This window comes from Microcebus murinus, chromosome 23 (assembly GCF_040939455.1).
Source record: "Microcebus murinus isolate Inina chromosome 23, M.murinus_Inina_mat1.0, whole genome shotgun sequence".
Classification (NCBI taxonomy): Eukaryota; Metazoa; Chordata; class Mammalia; order Primates; family Cheirogaleidae; genus Microcebus; species Microcebus murinus.
This window is the reverse complement of record NC_134126.1, coordinates 19,560,271-19,578,826: the sequence shown is the minus strand read 5'-3', so window position 1 is coordinate 19,578,826 and position 18,556 is coordinate 19,560,271. Positions and strand designations below refer to the sequence as shown.

General features: G+C 40.5%; 1 protein-coding gene across 7 annotated transcripts in view; it reads right to left on the bottom strand.

Moving 5' to 3' along the window:
• ESRRG (estrogen related receptor gamma) overlaps positions 1 to 18,556 on the bottom strand; it is a 594,335-nt gene that overhangs the window by 403,269 nt on the left and 172,510 nt on the right. For 6 of the 7 annotated variants that reach the window (XM_012745582.3, XM_012745576.3, XM_012745577.2 and 3 more), the window contains exon 2: positions 14,647 to 14,738. The exons of the other annotated variant lie outside the window; for it this stretch is intronic. The gene's annotated coding sequence lies outside the window, so the exon portion shown is untranslated. The remainder of the gene's footprint in view (positions 1 to 14,646; positions 14,739 to 18,556) is intronic. 7 annotated transcript variants of the gene reach the window in all.

Genomic DNA, 18,556 nt, shown 5'->3' with positions numbered 1-18,556 from the left:
TGTAGTCAACTATCACTACCATGTAACAAATCACTGAATCTATACTCTTTGATGTAATGTCAGGTTTCTCATCTATTAAAAGGGAAAAATAATAATCCCTGTTTTACAGAGATCTACCAATGGCACATGATAATAATTGCAATGTGGTTAGCATAGCGACTGGCACACAGTAAATACTCTGTAAGTATCTTTTATGTATCCAAAAGTACTTGGGATTTCTAGTACCTAGAAATTTGTGAGTCCCTTCCCACCACTTTATACCCCTCCCATAAAAGCAGAGTCCGCAGCTCTTGTTAGCTTTCTTAGAAGCCATCCCAGTGCCTAGCACAGAGCCTGGCATTAAGCAAGCACCTCGTAACACATGTTTGTTGATTATGTGATCAAATGAATTGGTATACACCATTTCCAACCACTCACTTCCACAACCCGTGGACAGACTGAGCTAGTTCGCAAGAATTTCTTATCCACAAATTAAAAGTTATTAAATTCAATGTCATGAGCAATCATAGCAGTCTGGAGTTCATCTTCACCTCTTTTTAAATATAGTATATATAGCAAATTCCCCAAAAATATTTTGCCAGATTTCCACTGCCTCAATTTTAAAGCTCAGGCACACTATAAGAAATATGTAATCCATATGTCTATGATTCATTTTTACCCAGTTCATCAAAATGCTGTTTTTGTATTAAATGTCAAAATGCCTTTTATGTCTTTATTTATGAGCCCTTTAAAGTTGTTATTTTTAAATGACGCTGGAGCATGTTTTGCCAAATTTAAAATCTACAAAGGCATTTGTAATTCTGTTCCAAACATCAGCTTCTGGGACAGTTAATTTTGTTTACTCCTGGGAGAATTCTTGTTTTCGGATATAGGCTTTTAAGGTTATTTTAAATATGCCAAATTCTCTTACTTTTTGTTTTAAATGTACTAATGAATATAATCAGCAATATTTACACAGAGAGCTTAGAAAACCAGTATGTGACTGGTTCTAGCTCTATAAATTGGTGGAGGGGGGAAATGAGCCTGCTACTTGTTACCTATTTGTAAGGGTAAAAAAAAGTGCATATTTTCTTCTCTATAGTTCTAGAAAACACAAGCTTCTCTACATAGATATACTATATGCTCGGCTTCATCTTGATGTTCAAACTTCACCAAATACTCTTCCTGTCTTTTTCCTTGTCTCTACTATTATTTCACTTTTTCACTATGAGACTTCAAAGAAAAAGATGACAATCTAGTGAGACCTCTCTATAACTGAAATTTCTGTGATAAACTCATTGCACTTTGAATTATAATTTAAAAATTTATAATAAAACAGAATGTTAGCTAAAAAGAAAGCCTATAAAAGTCAATGTTATATAATTCAAAAAGCCCTATATTGGAAATCAGAAATCTGAAAACCAGAGTAAGATTTGTGACCTTAGACATATCGATTAAACTCTGAACTGGAATTTATTCATCTATAAAATGAGGATAATGATGCCTACACTACTTGCACCACAGACTTAGGAATATCGGATGAGTAATATAGCATTTTATAAACTATAAACAGCATCAGTGATAACACTTAAATATCTGATATTAGCTGTTACATATTTTCATCCTAGTTTCAAATATACTGGTGTATAAATTCACTCTTTTCTCTAGTGTTTCCATTTCATATTTCTTCTCAAATAAATATTTATAGGTAGCCACTAAAGAAACCATGGGAAATACCTGGCCATAACTTTGGAGATCAAAATGTGAGGCCTCACGTGCTTACCTGCTCTGGTTCCCAGAGCCAAGGGTTTGCTAATTCTAAGGTACGTGCTGAGCAAAGGATACTAGTCTGTCCCTTCGTGGAGAAAATGTCATCTACATGGCACTGATACTTTTACACTCAATTTGTCAAACTATTCCTATTTGGGGAACAGCACTTCAGGTTTTGAACTAAGAAACACCATATTTCAAGGGCTTTGGCAAGGAGACTAATCACACAGCTAGAACACTCAGGCTTGGGCTGAAATTTGAACACCGACCAGTATAAATCTGCTGCTAGGTTAACCATGTTTCCTAGTAAACAAAGTTTGCTTCTTCAACGACGTATTCAAACAGAATATATTCTTTTTATTTTTCTCTTAAGGAGAAAACAAACAGGCTAACACCCTAGTTGGGCTCCTTCTCTAGAAATCAGACAAGAGAGACTCACATTCCACACCCAAATTAGTCTTGCATGGAGGAGAAATATCATGTTTCTGTACCACCACAGAGTTGACCTGGGTGTTAATTTGAATTTTAAGCAGAACCAAGCTTTTGCTCAGGTCCGTCCCACCTGTCAGTATAGGATAGTATAACAAGATAATTACTTCCTTTTATTTCAAAATGCCAGACACCGAAGTAAGACTTCCCTGGAAAATGAACAGAGCACCTGTATTATATTTTATTCTAATAAGTCTAAGACGGAGTATCACTGGCATCTTGTTAGGTTATTCAGGGAAATGGTGGCATATGCCACATAAGCTCTACAAAAAGGTAAAACTACAGCAAAGGAGAACTTTAGAAATATACTGGGGAGAAACTTGCAGGCAGCCAAGATGAAGTTGTGTATGAGTCATTCAAGTAGCAGTGCTTCCTTGGTGGAAAATACCAGGTTGAAATGCAAGGTTATTGGGAGAAGGAAAATAGCCACACTGTGCTCGCACTGCGGAACTATTGTTTATTTAATCCAATGAAATTCTAAAGATTTTAGAAGTGAAATCTTCTCTAAAAAGGTATGTCCAGCACCTGGTATCAACCCCAGCAAGGTATGGCTCCTTTCTTACAAAAGAGAGCATAATGATTTAAATCTTTTAAATAAAGTTGATCAAGATAAACAACACAAGTCAGAACTGCATGGAAGACCTAGAAAACAGGGAACTCTGGTTGTGTGTGAGTGTGAATTTGAGTGTGTCCATGTGTACATTTATCCAAATGTACAGTTGAGTGCCTGCATTTGCCTGCTCGGGCATGGCCTTTCACATTCATTTTAATAATCAATTGAGAATATTTAATGACACCTATTTAGTTTTCAGGTTCACCTTGAAAGAAACAAGACAGCATAGACCATTATGGATATACAATGAGACTTATATCACATCGTGGTAGTTTATAGAATTTGGAAAAGAAATTCCTGAAGATAAATGAAATCTAAGGACAATCCCCAAATCATTACTTCCATGCAAAGCTTTGTCCCTTATTGCTCTGCTACCTTTTCTAGCTATATGGTTTCAATAGGACCCAACAGATAATTGCACATCTGCCCGAAGATCCATCCTGGCACGTGGGGGAAGAGGATAAGGGAAGACAATGCGCAAAAAGGTCACTATCACGGGCATCTCACTCCCTGCATTGTAAGATTGTATCTTAGCATCACAAGTTATCAGTGCCCTGGAAGAAGCTTGATGCTGTGAGTGAGGCAAGAGATTCTAAGCTGGGCAGCAGAACTAGATTGAAATCCCAGATCCAACGCTGCCTGCTCACATGACCTTGAGCAGTTTTACCCAGATTACAGATTGCATCATACTCTACTGTCTCCTTTGGAAGCTGAACTTAATGACGCACATGGCATCCTGAGTGGTGCAGTTACTGCATGACTCTGGAACCAGATCTTCAGGGTCTCACCTAAAAGACAAAGTTGGCGAGATTTTTCCCATTTGATGGTAAGAAAGACATCGCGTGTATACCAGACGCCTCTTTCAGCAGGAGGCAGAGAGTAGTAGTCGTGTTGAAGAGCAAGACCTCACCTTCTGTGCCTGTTAGTCACATGGTGGCTGTTTTTAAGTCCACTCTGCACTCACTTGTGTTCCATTGGTGGCATGAGGATAATGACACCTACCTCTTAGGGTATGAAATGTAAGAAAGATCATGTCGCTTCTCAGCCTAAAACTTCCCAGGGGCTTGCTATCTTCCAAAGAGTAAAGGGCAAACTAATGACCATGGGCTGCAAACTCCTATAGACTTGACCTCTTATTAACTCTGCCGTCCCATATTCTTCCCAGATGCTGACCTGCCTGCTGCTCCTAAGTCCTTTCTGAGGGCCCTTGCACTTTTTCCCTTTGCACTCTTCCCCGGATACCCACGTGGCTGCTCGAGTCTCAGCCCCGATATCACCTGCTCAGTGGGGCTCTTCCACTCACATTATTGAAAATGGCACCCCTCTCTCTACTCTCCTGCTTTCTCTCCGTAGCATTTACCACCTTCGAACATAATGATTGTATTTTCCTTTTCTGTGTTTATTGTCTTAACTCACTTCACTGGAATAAAAATTTCAGGATGGCAGGAATTCATATCAATTTCATTCCCAGTTGTATCTCCAAAGCAGCGCGTGGTACTTGGGATGGCTCAGTAAATATTTATGGGATAAACTCGTTTGTCAGAAGATATCAAATGGCGTGCTATCTGTAAAGCATAGCACCAGGCACATGGCAAAATCTTAATAAATGACAGCTATTAGCTCTTGAAGGTGTATTACTACAGGTAAGATGATCATCTTTGCAATTGTGGGTGGCCGCGTGCTGCTTCCGGCCAGGCAGCAGTGAAACTAACACCTGGATTAGTTACTGGAAAAGGCGGGGTTCTATGGCTGGGTCCCTGCGTGACTCATGCCTGGCCCCTGGGCACACCAGCTTGTGCATCTGTAAACAGATCCAATAATACCCACCCTCCAGTGGGAAAAGGTGCTAAGGAAAGCTCTGCTTGTCACTTGCTTTGTCATCACCCACGAAGTATCCACAGAATCATTTAAAACATTTGACAAAATTAAAAATAACAGGAAAAACTGTAGCTTTATCCCATCTGATAATTTTTCTGCCTACTAAAGGCATCTTTCGGCGGGCGCTCCCATGCCTTGCCTAAGAGGGTTTCTCAGCCGCCTTTCTTTCTGTGGGCTGCAGTTGCAGTAATGAGGGAAAACCCAGTCTGAGACTTTCCTGTGGACATCTGAGGCTCAGGTTTGCCGGTTAGGGCAGGGCACTCTTTTCATCAGAGTAGAATAATACAGGGAAGGATACAGTGTTGTTGGTCGCCTGTTCATTAACTGGGTAGAATTACTGCAGCAAGAAGGTTAATAATTACACAAGTAATTAACACTTCTGTCATTTTCATACTCTAATCCTATAGTTGCAGGATTTCAACTTTGGTCCCAGAGTCCGAGGGAAGATGAGAGCGGAATGGCAATGAATGGGATCGGCTCTGGAGAGGGAGATGGGAAATGAGGAGATAGTTCTGGGTATTCTTACCATTTCCTAATGAGGAACGACTACAACGCATGAACATTACCGAAGAGCACTTTAGTTTTTTGCTTTTTGGTTTTTTTTCTTTTAAACAATTGCATGCTTTTTGTGGCAACAAGAGCCACACTGTTGTACACCACACAGATATTTGACACCCTGATCTTCCCTAAGCCTCCACTCCCACCCCTTCACGCCTGCACACTGTATATTTGGTGTCACTGTTTATTAAAGATAACTAATGCCCTAAGTCTTTATTTACTTCTGTTTATTGCTATTTTAGCAAGAGTCACCAGAGAGCAGCTATACTTCTGGTCCACTCGGGTTCTTTAATCACTGTTAGTAGGTAAAATCATCTGTGACAACTAATCCAAAAAGCAGATTATATTTATTTTGGCTACAGTGGCTTGCAATTCGTTAAAATCAACAAAGCCTTTTCATTAGCCCCCTGCTGATGTCCTAAAAACAGACATTTCAAGGGTCTCAAAGCACTGAGCTACACATATGCAGCCAAGCTAATTCTGACAGATTCTCAGTGCCATTCTTAACACAAAATCTTATTAAACTAACAAACAAGAAACAGAACCCCTCTGCTTTCATACAAAGGCTTAATTAACATGCCTAAACTCCAAAATCAAAATCATAGCTGCAAAGCTTCCTGAATATGGAAACAAAACAAACACAGAGACTGTGTCATTAGTTAAGCAAGATTTACCAAAAATTGGGACTTTTTCTGTTTTCTTTTTTTTTTTTTCTTTTTTAAATAATGTGGGAAAGGATTAGAAATCAGAACCATGGTGCCTATTACTAAACAGTTCTGCATGGGCATTCTGGCCTTCAAAAGCTGAGATTGTGATTAACTGGACTGTTGGTGAAGTCAGCAAATCTACCGAGCAGGGGATCAGAATCTTAGTCCAGGGGCTGCCAGAGGTTAGGAGCAGTTGCAGTGTGTTGTAAGGACAGCATCATTCCATCAATATTTCACAGCCCCTCTTTCTCCAGCCCTCCGTCCTGCACCCTCACTCCATTTTCCAGGCTTATTCCTTTCACTTGCTACCATCTGGCTCTCCATTGCAAAGAAGGGCCTCTTTAACAGTGAACTGGATTTTAGGGCTCGGTGTCAGAAATGGGGGTGTTCCAAGGAAGATGCTCACAGCAGTGACTCAGCCATCACTGTGCCACCAGGCAGTGGCCATAATTAATGGATGTATCAAAAGGTCTACTCAAGGAGCAAAGAAGGTAGACAATGATTTATGCTTACCTAAGGGGAAGATTATTTAGCTTTGCAAGAGCTTTCAAAATGAGGGAGCCCAGAAATATTTAGATACGGCGTGGTACCTCTCCAAACCTGAAGGGAAATTCAAGGTGTGAGCAAGCAGATCCAGAACTAAAGGGCAGGGAACAGACACGGGAAGATGTTTTCTCTCCCGCATTTTAGCCTCCATAGCTCTGATTGGAAAGCTGCTGTGATTTGTGTATTTTCGTGACTGCTACTGCAATGGAATTACTTGTTTGTCCCCCCAGCATAATCCTGAATGTTGTCAAGGATGATTACCAGATGATACTTCACACAAGTCTCTATCCTAACATGCAGATTGCCACGGGTTGAAAGGGGGAAGCCAAAAGCAGCCCCGGAGAGCAAAGGCTCGCGTGGTTCTTAAACGCACAAGTGACGAGTGCATGAGGCTGCCTCCCAGACAAAAAAGATCTGGTTCATCTCCACGAGGACCTATGTCCAGCAGCCCCTTCAGCCAGCACTTCAGCTTCTTCTGGTTCATTCCATAAGCAAAAGAGCTATCTGCTAGAGCAGATAATAAAATCCAGCCTAGAAGGAAAATCCACATGCAAAGCCTCTCTCAAATCAGGAGTTTTGTCCACAGGGAAAAGTAAGCCACATCTGATCTACAAGTTATCATTTTGCCTCTCCATAATTAAAACTATTGTTGCCATGGCAATGCAAAGAGTATCAGAAATGCAAGAAAGGCTAATGGCATGGCTTGTTGTTGTTGTTGATAGAGTTTGCAGCCCCGGCTTGGATTTATTTATGGCGGGGCACAAATGTGATGTGGGCAGACAGGGAAGCCACATCGGGTGAGGCGAGAAAATCTAAAACTCCTTTATGTACCCAAGATACTGTTTGCAACTGTTCCTCAGTCCCCAGCCTGCCTTATTCCATCGATAATAAAAGTGTCCTGTCTTCCTTATATATATATATATATGCACACCCAGCTGCTCTCCCCAGCACAACTCGAAGCTTCCGGGTTTTCTTCTCTGTCATCTACCACTGTCTGGAGGATTGTGCTCAACAAGATTCCCAGGTCACTGAAACAGGTCATTTTACTGAGCCACCTTAGCAGGCAATAGGCAGTTCTCATGCAGGGAAACAAAGAATCCCTTGGTTTTGTGACTTAAACAGGGTGGCTAAACAGCCTTTATTACTGTTGTCATATAAAACATGTTGAGACAAGCAAGACAGCAGCAGCTGCCCTGAGAACTATTTCAACTTTATACCTTCTAAGGTTATTCTCAAATAAAGAACATGCCCCTGAGTGTTTCGTTTTTTTTTTTTTTTTTTTTTTTTTGGTTTTGGTTTTTGTCTTATTTTGTTTTAGCAGGCTCCCTCTTTTTCTGGTTTGTTCCAAGTGGGCCTGCTGTTCAACGTTCATGAGCCCCTCAGGAGGAACCAATCTGAGCCAGGTAAGAGGAAAAGGCCGCACAAACCGCTCCACGCCCCCTCAGGTAGCCCTGAATCCGGTCCATCTCTGCTAGAAAAGGCCATAATGAATGGACCAGTGTTTCTCAGACTTGCTGGACCCAAAGAGGCACCTCAGGCACTTGTTACAAATATAAAGTCCCAGGTCCCTCCCCTGGAGGCACTGCTCCAGCAGGTGGGGACACATTAGGGAAACGCCAGAATAGATGAACTTGGCCAGGTGCTCTGAGGGACACGTGGCCCGTTCATAACTGAGTAAAAAATTATGTCCGGAGCCAAAGAACCTGAGGAGACAAGGGGTTTGTTCTCTGGCCTATTCTGCTTCACAACCAGGTACCTCAGCTTAACCAGTTTCCTGTCCGGGGAAAACTGAAAACAAAAACAAAACAAAACAAAAACACCCATGGAAAAAAAATTATGCCACGGTGTGTTCATGTGGCTCTTATACATGAAATGTGAGTCCGCCGAATCCAAATCCCTAATGGTTCAGTGACATTTACTTGGCAGAGGAGAGGGGGGAAGAAGTTATACTAATTTTTAAAATTTTATTTTTCAACTAAAAATAATAGCAGAGACACTAGCCATTTTAAAACTCAGGAAAATGAACTGGTTACTTTTTTTTTTTTTTTTTTTCCCTCCGGTCTGAGGGACATTGCACTGGCAGCAGTAGTTGAGAGGTACAAAGAAAAATGTATAATGTTTCACTTATTGCTGGGGATAGTAGCTCAAGATGTTGAAAGAAGCATATAATATTTCCCCTGGGGGATCTGAAGGCAGCAGTGTAGGTGACAAAAAAGCCTGGAGGATTGAGGTAGAGAAGGCAGCTTTCATCTGGCGAAATGAGTAGCCCGAGCGCAGGGCGGAATGCTGACTGCCAGATGCAGCCCGCTGTCACCAAGCTAGCTCCCCCTGCAAGAAGAATAGCTCCACGCAGCCCCAATTACTATATTTCATGGACACTCTGTCTCACTGGAATACAACTTGTTGGGGGATTAGTGTCTAGAGAGAAATTCTCAAATAGGCTTTTACTAAAAGACCAGATGCTTAGAAATGGCAACTGCTTCTTTTTAATTCCGAAAGCAATCTGAACCATAACCCCATAGTTCTGCCGTCTGATAACTGAGTACAATCTGATACTGTTCCTGAAATTTTATGGGCACTCCTCTCTTTCTTAGTACATGAATAGTGCATAGACCCTCTTCAAAGGCTCGGTTTTTCTCTTTTGTAGCAAAATGGCGAGAGCCTATGGGAGCGCGGTGCCTGGGGCAACGTTCCTCTTTGCTTAGAAGCCACCTGCTAATCACCTGCAAGTAATAACAGACTATGAGGGAGGCGGCCCAAAGAAGGCCCCTCACCACCCCGAAGGCCAAGGGTTAAGTAGAAACAAAGTGAGGGAGGCTTTCTTGGCCGGAGGGAGCTCTGCAAAGTGGCCAGCGAGAATCTCCCTGAGGATGGATCCAAGGGGCTGAGGAGCAAGCAGTTAAGGATCAGAGGCAACTTGAAACGGGCCAACGTGGGGAACTTCTGAAGTAAAAATAAAAAAATAATAATAATGCTTCCCCAAAGGTAACACAATCTCAGGGCCGGCAATATCTTGGAAAGTTACTTGCTCTGCCTCTAGGCTCTGAGGTTGAGCTTTATGGGACTGGCTCGCCATGGGCCCCTCTTGGCATGCTGCTCTCAGAAATATGGCGCCTTTCGTGCCCAGGCAGGGCCTGTGCTGGAGATTGGCGCCTTGGGACGGGGCTACCGGCTCCCTCAGGAGAACCCTAGCTCCACACAGGACACGGCCAAATCTGGCTGCCCCTGCTGGTGTACTTTAACCCAGCAGAACTTAGAGCAGACAATCCAAAGGGCATTAAAGGCTTAGAAAACTGTAGCTAAGAAGTTGTTAGGGGAAAAGAGTTTAATCCAGTTCTGATCTTTAACGGAGACAGAATTCAGGCACGTGAGGGGTTTTCATGGGGTGAGTTTCAAGCATTCTTTTCCAGCCACTGAAAGGACAAGGAGGAGAAAAGAGCCCAAAGTAGTCTAGTTGAAAAGAAGAAAGTCTTGAACATGAGGGATTGGTGTCTAATGGCGGCTGTGGAATCTCTTTCTCCATATTGTCGTTTCCTAGAGAGTAGACAGTCACCGGGATTGTAGTGCTGAAGGCTCCTTCGTGCGGGAAGTTTGTAGAATGGCTTTGAATTAAGATTTGACTGGCTCTTCCTTTGCCATTACATCTCTCCCCGGTGCCCTGTGGAAACCTGTGAGTGTCAGCCTGTGGCCAAAGCCCCCTGTAGCCTCCACTGTTTCTCACCTCTTACCCAAGTTTCTCCTCTCAGACAGTGTGTCTTGCTTTTTTTATGCCCCTTCTCATAAATCCCACTCTTTTATTTCCATAACAAGGGAATGGAAAAAAATGAGTGTCTCTCAACATTCCTTCTCAATATTTACCATCATTTGAAGTTTACGGCACCCATCTTCGTTACCTTCTTCATGTCAAGGCTGCCATGGCCCAACTGGAATGGTTTCCTCTTCCTTCTGTCAAAGTCTCCCTGTTCCTGGACATTTTGGATGACTTTGCCAAGCGTATCACTGATTCCTAAATCTTCCCTTTCCTCCCCTGCTCAAATCTACTAGCCACAGTGCACTGACCATCTCCCGAGTTACTAGCTTACATGGTGGATTATGTATTTTAGGATGTGAAAATAACTTGAATTTCCCTAACAAATGATGGAAGAACAAAATGTGGCGCATATATATATATATATATATATATATATATATATATATATATTTATATATATTCAGTGGAATATTATTCAGCCTTAAAAAAGGAGTAGGAATCTGACACATGCTACATATGGATAAACCTTGAAGACATAAGGCTGAGTGAAATCAGCCAGGCACAAAAGGACAAATACTACATGATTCCACTTATATGAGGCACCTAGAGTGGTCAAACTCACAGAAGCGGAAAGTCAAATGGCGGGTGCTAGGGCCAGAGGCAGAGGTGCGTAGGGCAAGGAATGTGGGAAGGGGTGCAGAGCTTCCACGCCCTCTCTAGGCAAAATACATTCCCAGGACCTCATCATGTTCAGCAACTCGGAAGCTCTCTGAATCCGGTGGTTCGGGGATTTTTATGGAGGTTTCATCATGTAGGTGTGATCGATTATTAACTCACCCTCCAGCTCCTCGCCCCTTCCTGGAGGATAACAAGTGGGGTGAGAGTTTCAACCTTCTAATCATGACTTGGTCTTTCTGGTGACCAGCCCCTATCCAGAAGCCCACCGAGAGTCACCTCATTAGAACATACACCACTCCTATTACCCAGGAAATTCCGAGGGATTAGGAGCCCTGTGGTCGGGAACCAGAGCAGAGACCAAAATATGTATCTCTTATTATGAGTCACAATTTCATAGTAGCATTTAGGTTTCTTGCCGCATATATCAAAGAAACAATAATACAGCTGTGCTAGTTGTGCTGAGGTGTAATAGTGAGAAAACATGTTGAAGTGTCATTCTTATAAAGGATAGGAAATAAATGTCTTCTACCAGGGATCTAATTTACAACCACATTACTATTAAGAAAAAAAAGTGGTTGATGACTTTATTAATGTGAAAATGACCATTTGGAAATTCCTGCTGTCACATTCTTAGAGACCTTGGGGATGTGTAAACACACACACGCACACACACACACACGCACGCACACACGCAAGTATAAACACACATGGCCAGATTACATATTTATTGTAAAACAATTTCAACTCAAAGCATGATGGCTATGAACTAACTTCAATAAAAATAATGGTATTTCGACATCAAATTGTTTTACTCCTACTTACTTTGAAATAACATCATAATTAACTTCTTTCACATGGACCTCAAGAAAAAAGAAAAACAACAAGAGAAAGCTAATGGCCATCATGTTCCAATGGAAATGTTGGCTTGTACTAAAACAGTCAAGGATAAGCATCAGTGATACATCATATAACCTATATTTCACCACATCGCACCCTTTCTGAAGTCAGAGAAGGAATTTCAGATTTTCATTTGTTCAAATCTATTTGCATCCCTTGGGCACATACTCATGAACTGGCAGATATTTATTTACTCAGAGGAATTCTCAAGCCACACTTGCAATCTCAAGAACTGTATAAGCGGGTCTCCCCCTTTTAATGATTACTTGTATTTGTTCCAAGAAAGAAGGATATTTTTTCAGGCAGTCTGTTTAATAAAGTAAAAATTTTTTTAAAAACTCAAAATTTTGGCACCCCTTAGCCAGCTGTAAGCTTTCTGCTAATTCTCAGTCATAAATAAGTAGCATTGACGAAGACATTAAGGATGGAAACAATAAAAATAGTCAGGAAGGGCAGAAAAAAGATTGCCCTGATATTCTGTCTCAGTTGGCCAAAAGGGTATTAAAATACCAACCATATAAAAATAGACTTCAGCAATGTTTTTTTTTTTCAAAGAGGGAGTAACTCCTCCAAGACTTCCTAAGATGGGTGTCCTAAAGGTTTCATTGATTAGTTGATAAGTTTGCTGGTGAATGATTAGTCAATTAGTCAAAAAGGTTTGAATTAGTTACTAGAGCTCGGCCTCCCATGAATAAAATGCGGGGAGTATTCTGTCTCCCACCCTCTGTGACAGATGATATCTGTTTTCTCCTGTGAGTTTGAATTTAAGAGCCACTGAAGCTCAGCAACAGTATATTCTGGCTCAAATGAGCTGAAAATTGCATTCAATTTGAATTTCAAAAATGGAGGGGAAGAAGGGGGTAGGAAAACCTCAGCACCCATCAAGTGTCTACACTTTTCAACTACTTCCTGCTGCTTAGCTGCATTCCACCGGGGGCTGGGGACCTGAAACCCAGGATGTGTTGCAGGGGAAAGAGCATCGCTGGATTCCTGCCCAGTCTGAGTTTAAAAATAAACTTTTTATAGTCAGGATCAAAGCAAACCTCACTTTAACGCACATGCATAATGCAGAATGTGACCCACCAAAGAAATAGATTTACCTTTTCCAAACTGCAATTGTCCAAACTGACTTGCTTATTGTTATTTTTTTTCTTATGTACTCTGGAGGTGATAAAGGTGAAGGTGTTTTCCCTGGGAAACTCTAGAAAAGCAAATTCTTTTCTAAATGAAAATTAATTCCTATTCGGCTCACTTAAGACCCTCATTCTTTGTAGCTTGATGTCCTCCCTTTACCTGCCTCACATTACAAAGCAGATGTGTTCTTGAAAAGTTGAGGGAGTAGCCATTGATTTTTCAAATCAAATCATAGTTTAAATGCGCTAGGAGAGTTGGTTATTTAAAGGAATCTCATGATAAATTATTTTATAAAGCCAAGCTATTTTTGGTGTGCAAATAATCGCCCCTTCATGCAATGGTATAGTAAGCACGAATTTGAAGCACAGCCAAGTTTTCTTAAAGCAGGACACACCTGTAGTCTATAGGAAGTAGAGTTAGTGCCAACAATATTTAAAGTTAAACCGATTCTATACAAAACAACAGACGATATCCCAGAATCCTGTAACTGAATGATTTGGGGCCAAAATTCCATTTTATGATAGTCTGAACCCTAGTAACAGAGAGAACACCAAATTCATTCCAATCCACTTCAGGCATGGAAACATATTCTCCCACTGCCTAAATTATTCTCCATTTGCAAATTAAGCAACTTGGGTGCCACAAAAAAAGGTAATTCAACTTCTAAAGTGCCATTTTCCACATGAAAGCAGGAATATGCTCACTGCTGTTCAGAAATCTGACTTCCTCCAGAAGGTTCCGTAGCAAGCATGGCTGAGAAGCATCATGGCAGTGAGTATGCACGGATTCCTGCAGTACCTACTCTGCGCCGGACACTGCAGGTACCCAAGGTAACCATTAAGTCACTGACCCTGCCTTAGAGGGGGCAGTGGGACTCTTCTCCCTTCTCGAGTTACAAACCCATGTGGGAGTATGATAGAAGCCCTGACACGTTCCACCCAAAGAACTGTGATCCTCATGTGACAGTCATTACAATGCGGTTCATGGACCCAACGTAAGGACCTGGATCTAGGAGAGCAATTGAGTAATTGATAGTAAACCTGGGAAAGTAGGTATGATATAGTTTTCCTTCGAAATTGGGGTGAAGTAGACTCAACCTCTAAATATCCCTGGAAAGAACTGAGTATTCAATTGGTAATTGATGGCATACCAAGAACCTTCTATAAGCTCACAGAAGACAGAATTAGAAAGAGCAGGTTTCCCATCTTAAGCACAGGACAAGGCATAAAGAAAAGTAATCGTTTATTTCTTACCCATCACCAAAAGACAGGAATTAAGAAATAGCCTGACCCTGACAACCATAAGGCTCCTTACTGATAAATGTAGCGAATCAGTAAAAACAAGGGCAAAAGCCTTTCAAAAGGAACCTCACAATCACAGCAACAGATTCTTAGGAAAGTCCAATTTTGTCAGAATATCCCACAAAATAAAACCCTTTAAAAGCATTCAAAATGATGTGTTTTTGCACTTTAAAAGACAGAATGAGGAAAACATTTTACATTACTAAGAACATACTTGCCAGGATCATACTAACAGTCAAAGATGTCAAAATGCCATTCAACCCTCTACTGTGTATCACATGGCATTATGTTACGTAGATTTTAAAAGCAAATTAATATCTCCTGATCTTGTAGGGAAAAGCTTACCTTTCAAACTGCGACAATGGTAGCGTAGGATTTTTTCCTTACATCTTCATAATTTAATATCGTTTCATTGATGAACCAGTAAATTGTGAGCTCTGTTCGTTTATGTGACGTGAGCAAAGGATCCAACCCAAAAAAGAAAAAAAAAAAAAAAAAGTAAGGTCAATTTTCTTGGCCGCTGCATTTAATAAAATCTCCCGGGCAATAGAGTTAAGCACACATTAATAGCTATGACTTAGTATGCGCTGCCTTTAGCAAGTCTTTGATTTTCCTATATATATACTCAGGGCTGTATTAACAATCCAATGAAGGTACAGTCCTCATTTCTTATTTTAAGTTTTCTTCCTTCTCAGCTTTATCAGATTTATTAATCTTCCGCTGCTCTTTTATTTATAGTGAATGCTCTGGTTAGGGTTTCAAAGCATTTTCCATTATAACATCCATTTATAACCTCCAGAAAAAAATTTTTTGCAAGACCAAGGGACATTCTGCTTACACTTATTTCATATTAATCTCAAAATATATGCATTTCTCCAAATAGAAAAGCTTTTTTCTAATTTCTCTCAGAAAAGACAAAGGGGAATAGATAGAGAAGTAGCTTTTCTCACTGAGAAAACTTCAAGCTTCTGTTTTAAGAAGAACTCCACAGTGTGGGTTTTATCCAAACATTCACTAATGCTGCTTTAGGTAGATATCTACCAAAGGATGCTATTGGGTTGAATTTCATGAAATGGCTGATACTCCACCAATTTTGACCCATAAAAAAAGCAATGCTATAATTGAACTTAATACGCCTCCTATCTTTAACCCCCATATAAAACTGACTGTTGGGAGCAACAAAGTGATCCCTCAGACATCCAGGGGAATTCTGTTCTGAATTTGAGGGATGGAGAAGGGAGATAAGAAGGTTCTGACCAACAGGCAACTGGAACACCCCTAAAAATTTGTTGGATGCACATTTTTTCTTTTGCAACTTATTAAGTACAAGATGTGGGGAAACTAATGAGTCAGGTGGCACCAGGCCATTTGTACCACACCCCTTGAGGCATGAATGTGGTCACTGTAGACTTTGAGGACGGAATACTTCAAAGAGATGCCTGATTGTGATTATAAGACTCTCAGAGAGGCTCTAATCTATTCTCTAGACACCATGCAAGCCCATAGCTTTCCCCCGTTTCTTTCAAGAAAAAGTAAAAATTAGTAAAAGTTAAAAGTAAACTTTAAAAGTAAAATGCTTGGCACATAAACAAGACTGAGGTTTCAATTCCACTTTCCCTTATACCCCAATACTACAAACAGCAATTGGAATCGTACTTTGGCCATTTGCTTTAATGCTGCAGAGAAACTATTTGTGTACTAGAAAATAATTTCTTGCCTATAGTGAGAGCTGCAAATCAAGTAGGACCAGACACCAAGGAGACTTCTAGTGTAGATTGGGATTTGACAGTGTCTGGAATTAAGACAGACAGATGCTTTACTGATAAAACTAGGAAGGTGTTTCCAGTATACTCATGAGTGAGGCAAGAGTTAAGATGACTTGAATGTGAGTATCCAAACCTATTTATTTTCTAGGATTGTGAACATAAGAGGAGTGCTTAAAAGCTGTAATTTATATAAGTATAAAGAAATACCCAATTGACTCTATAGGTTAAGAAGCCTGAGAAGACCTTACTTAGGTCACTACTTATTTTTTTTTTTTTTAAGAAAGCTTAGGACTCAAGAGGTACAAAAGAAGGATTTGAATCAATATAAATCCTGCAGGTGCTGATTTCAACAATTATATTGCTGCCCCTATAATACTGCTAATGCTCATGATCAGTGTGGCTATAGATTTCAAGTTAACATTTAAAAATACATGATTTGTCCAACTCCATCTCCGAAATGGTATCATCATAGCTGGCTACAATCTCGAACTCCTGGGCTCAAGTGATCCTCCTCTTCTGGCCTTGGCCTCCTGAAGTGCTGGTACAACGGGAGTGAGCCACCAGACCCAGCCCAGTTTCTCCTTTTGATCCTACAAATACAACTTGACTCTGAGCAGAAGCACTCAATTCAAGAGATTCAGGGTTTGTGCACAGTGGAAGATGAGACATTGCAAAGATGTGTGGAATGTGTTCCTGTCACCTCTCTGATCTCCCCTTCCCACCAAATGTAGTATACATTGCCCCCGATGAACCCTCTTTTCAATGAAGACAACCAACCCAGGTGGAAGATTTCTTACTCAATACTATGGATAATTTACTGAAGAATGGAAAAAAAAAATACTGTTGCGAACAGTCTTTAGGAGTTCAATTACAGTATGATTGAGAAGATTTTTGTGGGTAACCTAGAAACTCATCATTATTTATCTCATTCCCCCCCACCCCCTTTGGCTGCAAATTCCAAACCACCAGTTTTAAAATGTAGACTGAGACACAACTGTTTTGTAAAGCAGGAACTGCTTACACAGTACCTAACTAATTATTAAGATGGAACATATAAACTGACAACAAAAACGTAATTCCAGGGTTAAGAACTACCAGGTGCAGTTGGCTGGATTTTGCACTGCACAATTCTAGGCATACTTTCCACATATATTACAACATGAATGGTGCTTCCCCACCCTGGTTGCATAGTATAGGGTGGGGAGTAAGCATCTAAGATAGAATTTCCTATCCCAGAAAATATTTGTAAAGCAAATATGGATAATTAAATTACCAGTGTCCTTTCACCCACAAAGTCACTGACCCCAAGGCAGTGGGACTTATCCCATCCTGACCACCACTCCCAAGCACAAGCAGAAGCAACTACTGCCTTGTTGCAGGTACCTTCTTAGAAGGGGAATGACTGCCCTACTTTCAGAGGGAAAAAGATCAGTTCTGAGAATGGACATTCCAATAAAAAGAGATGCCATTTAGCACATAATATTCCTGAAACATGGTAGCATTACAGTGGAACCCAACCATTAACACAGCTGTCCTTGGGGAAAAGCACATTTTGAATTCCAAAACCTTGAAGGAGTACATCATGCTGGAAAGAGTTACCTATAATCTACTTACATACAGAAACAAAAGCCTGAGCGCATATGCTCTCGAAGAGTAAATAGAAAGCAGAAGTAAAGATTTTCAAAAGGGGAAAGGCAAATAGTTCCTTTGATCCTCCTGAATATAACCTTAGTGTACAGTCAGTAAAAAAAATAAACAGAACAAATTCCTCAGCTTCCCGGATTCCCTACCGTATGCTGTTTGTATGGGTCTAAACAGGTTGTATTGTTTGAAGATTTTTCTTAGGATTTCAATAAGGGCAATCAGAAAAGATTATCCTGGAAGACACAGTATACAAGCAAGCTATTGGTTGCAGGAGAGATACGGAGCAAAGATGACTTCAGCCCCCATCCCCAGAAAACTTGCTCTAATAAGTGAGAAAGTGCCACGATACCATCTACATGATGTGTTCCTTCAAAAGTGAGTCAAAGATTAAAAAAACAGTTTTGGGAATGGACAATAATCTGTCAATTTAGACACAGCTTTTTCAGTGATGGATACAATGTATAGTTTTCCCCCAGTTATAATAAAATGAGTTATGATAAAATTCAAACATGTAATTTCAAATTTATATTTCCTAATATTGGCCACTCTACCATCAGTCTTCATAAATTCAATAATATTGGCTACCTTCTGATACAATTTCTGATAGAGAAAGCTTTTCTGTGAGGACAGAATTAAAAAAAAAAACATAAGTAACTTCTTCATTAAATCGACCAACACCCTTGATTGTAACACTTTGCCAATCTTTTTCCTTCCACATTAACCCTAGAAATACAGAAAGTCAGCAAAGGAAAAGAAAAGGGAAGAAATTAAAGGAAAAGAAATAAGTGAAAGACTAAGAGAAAAGAAAAATGATGGGAAGAAACTGGAAAGTTTACAAAAAAGGG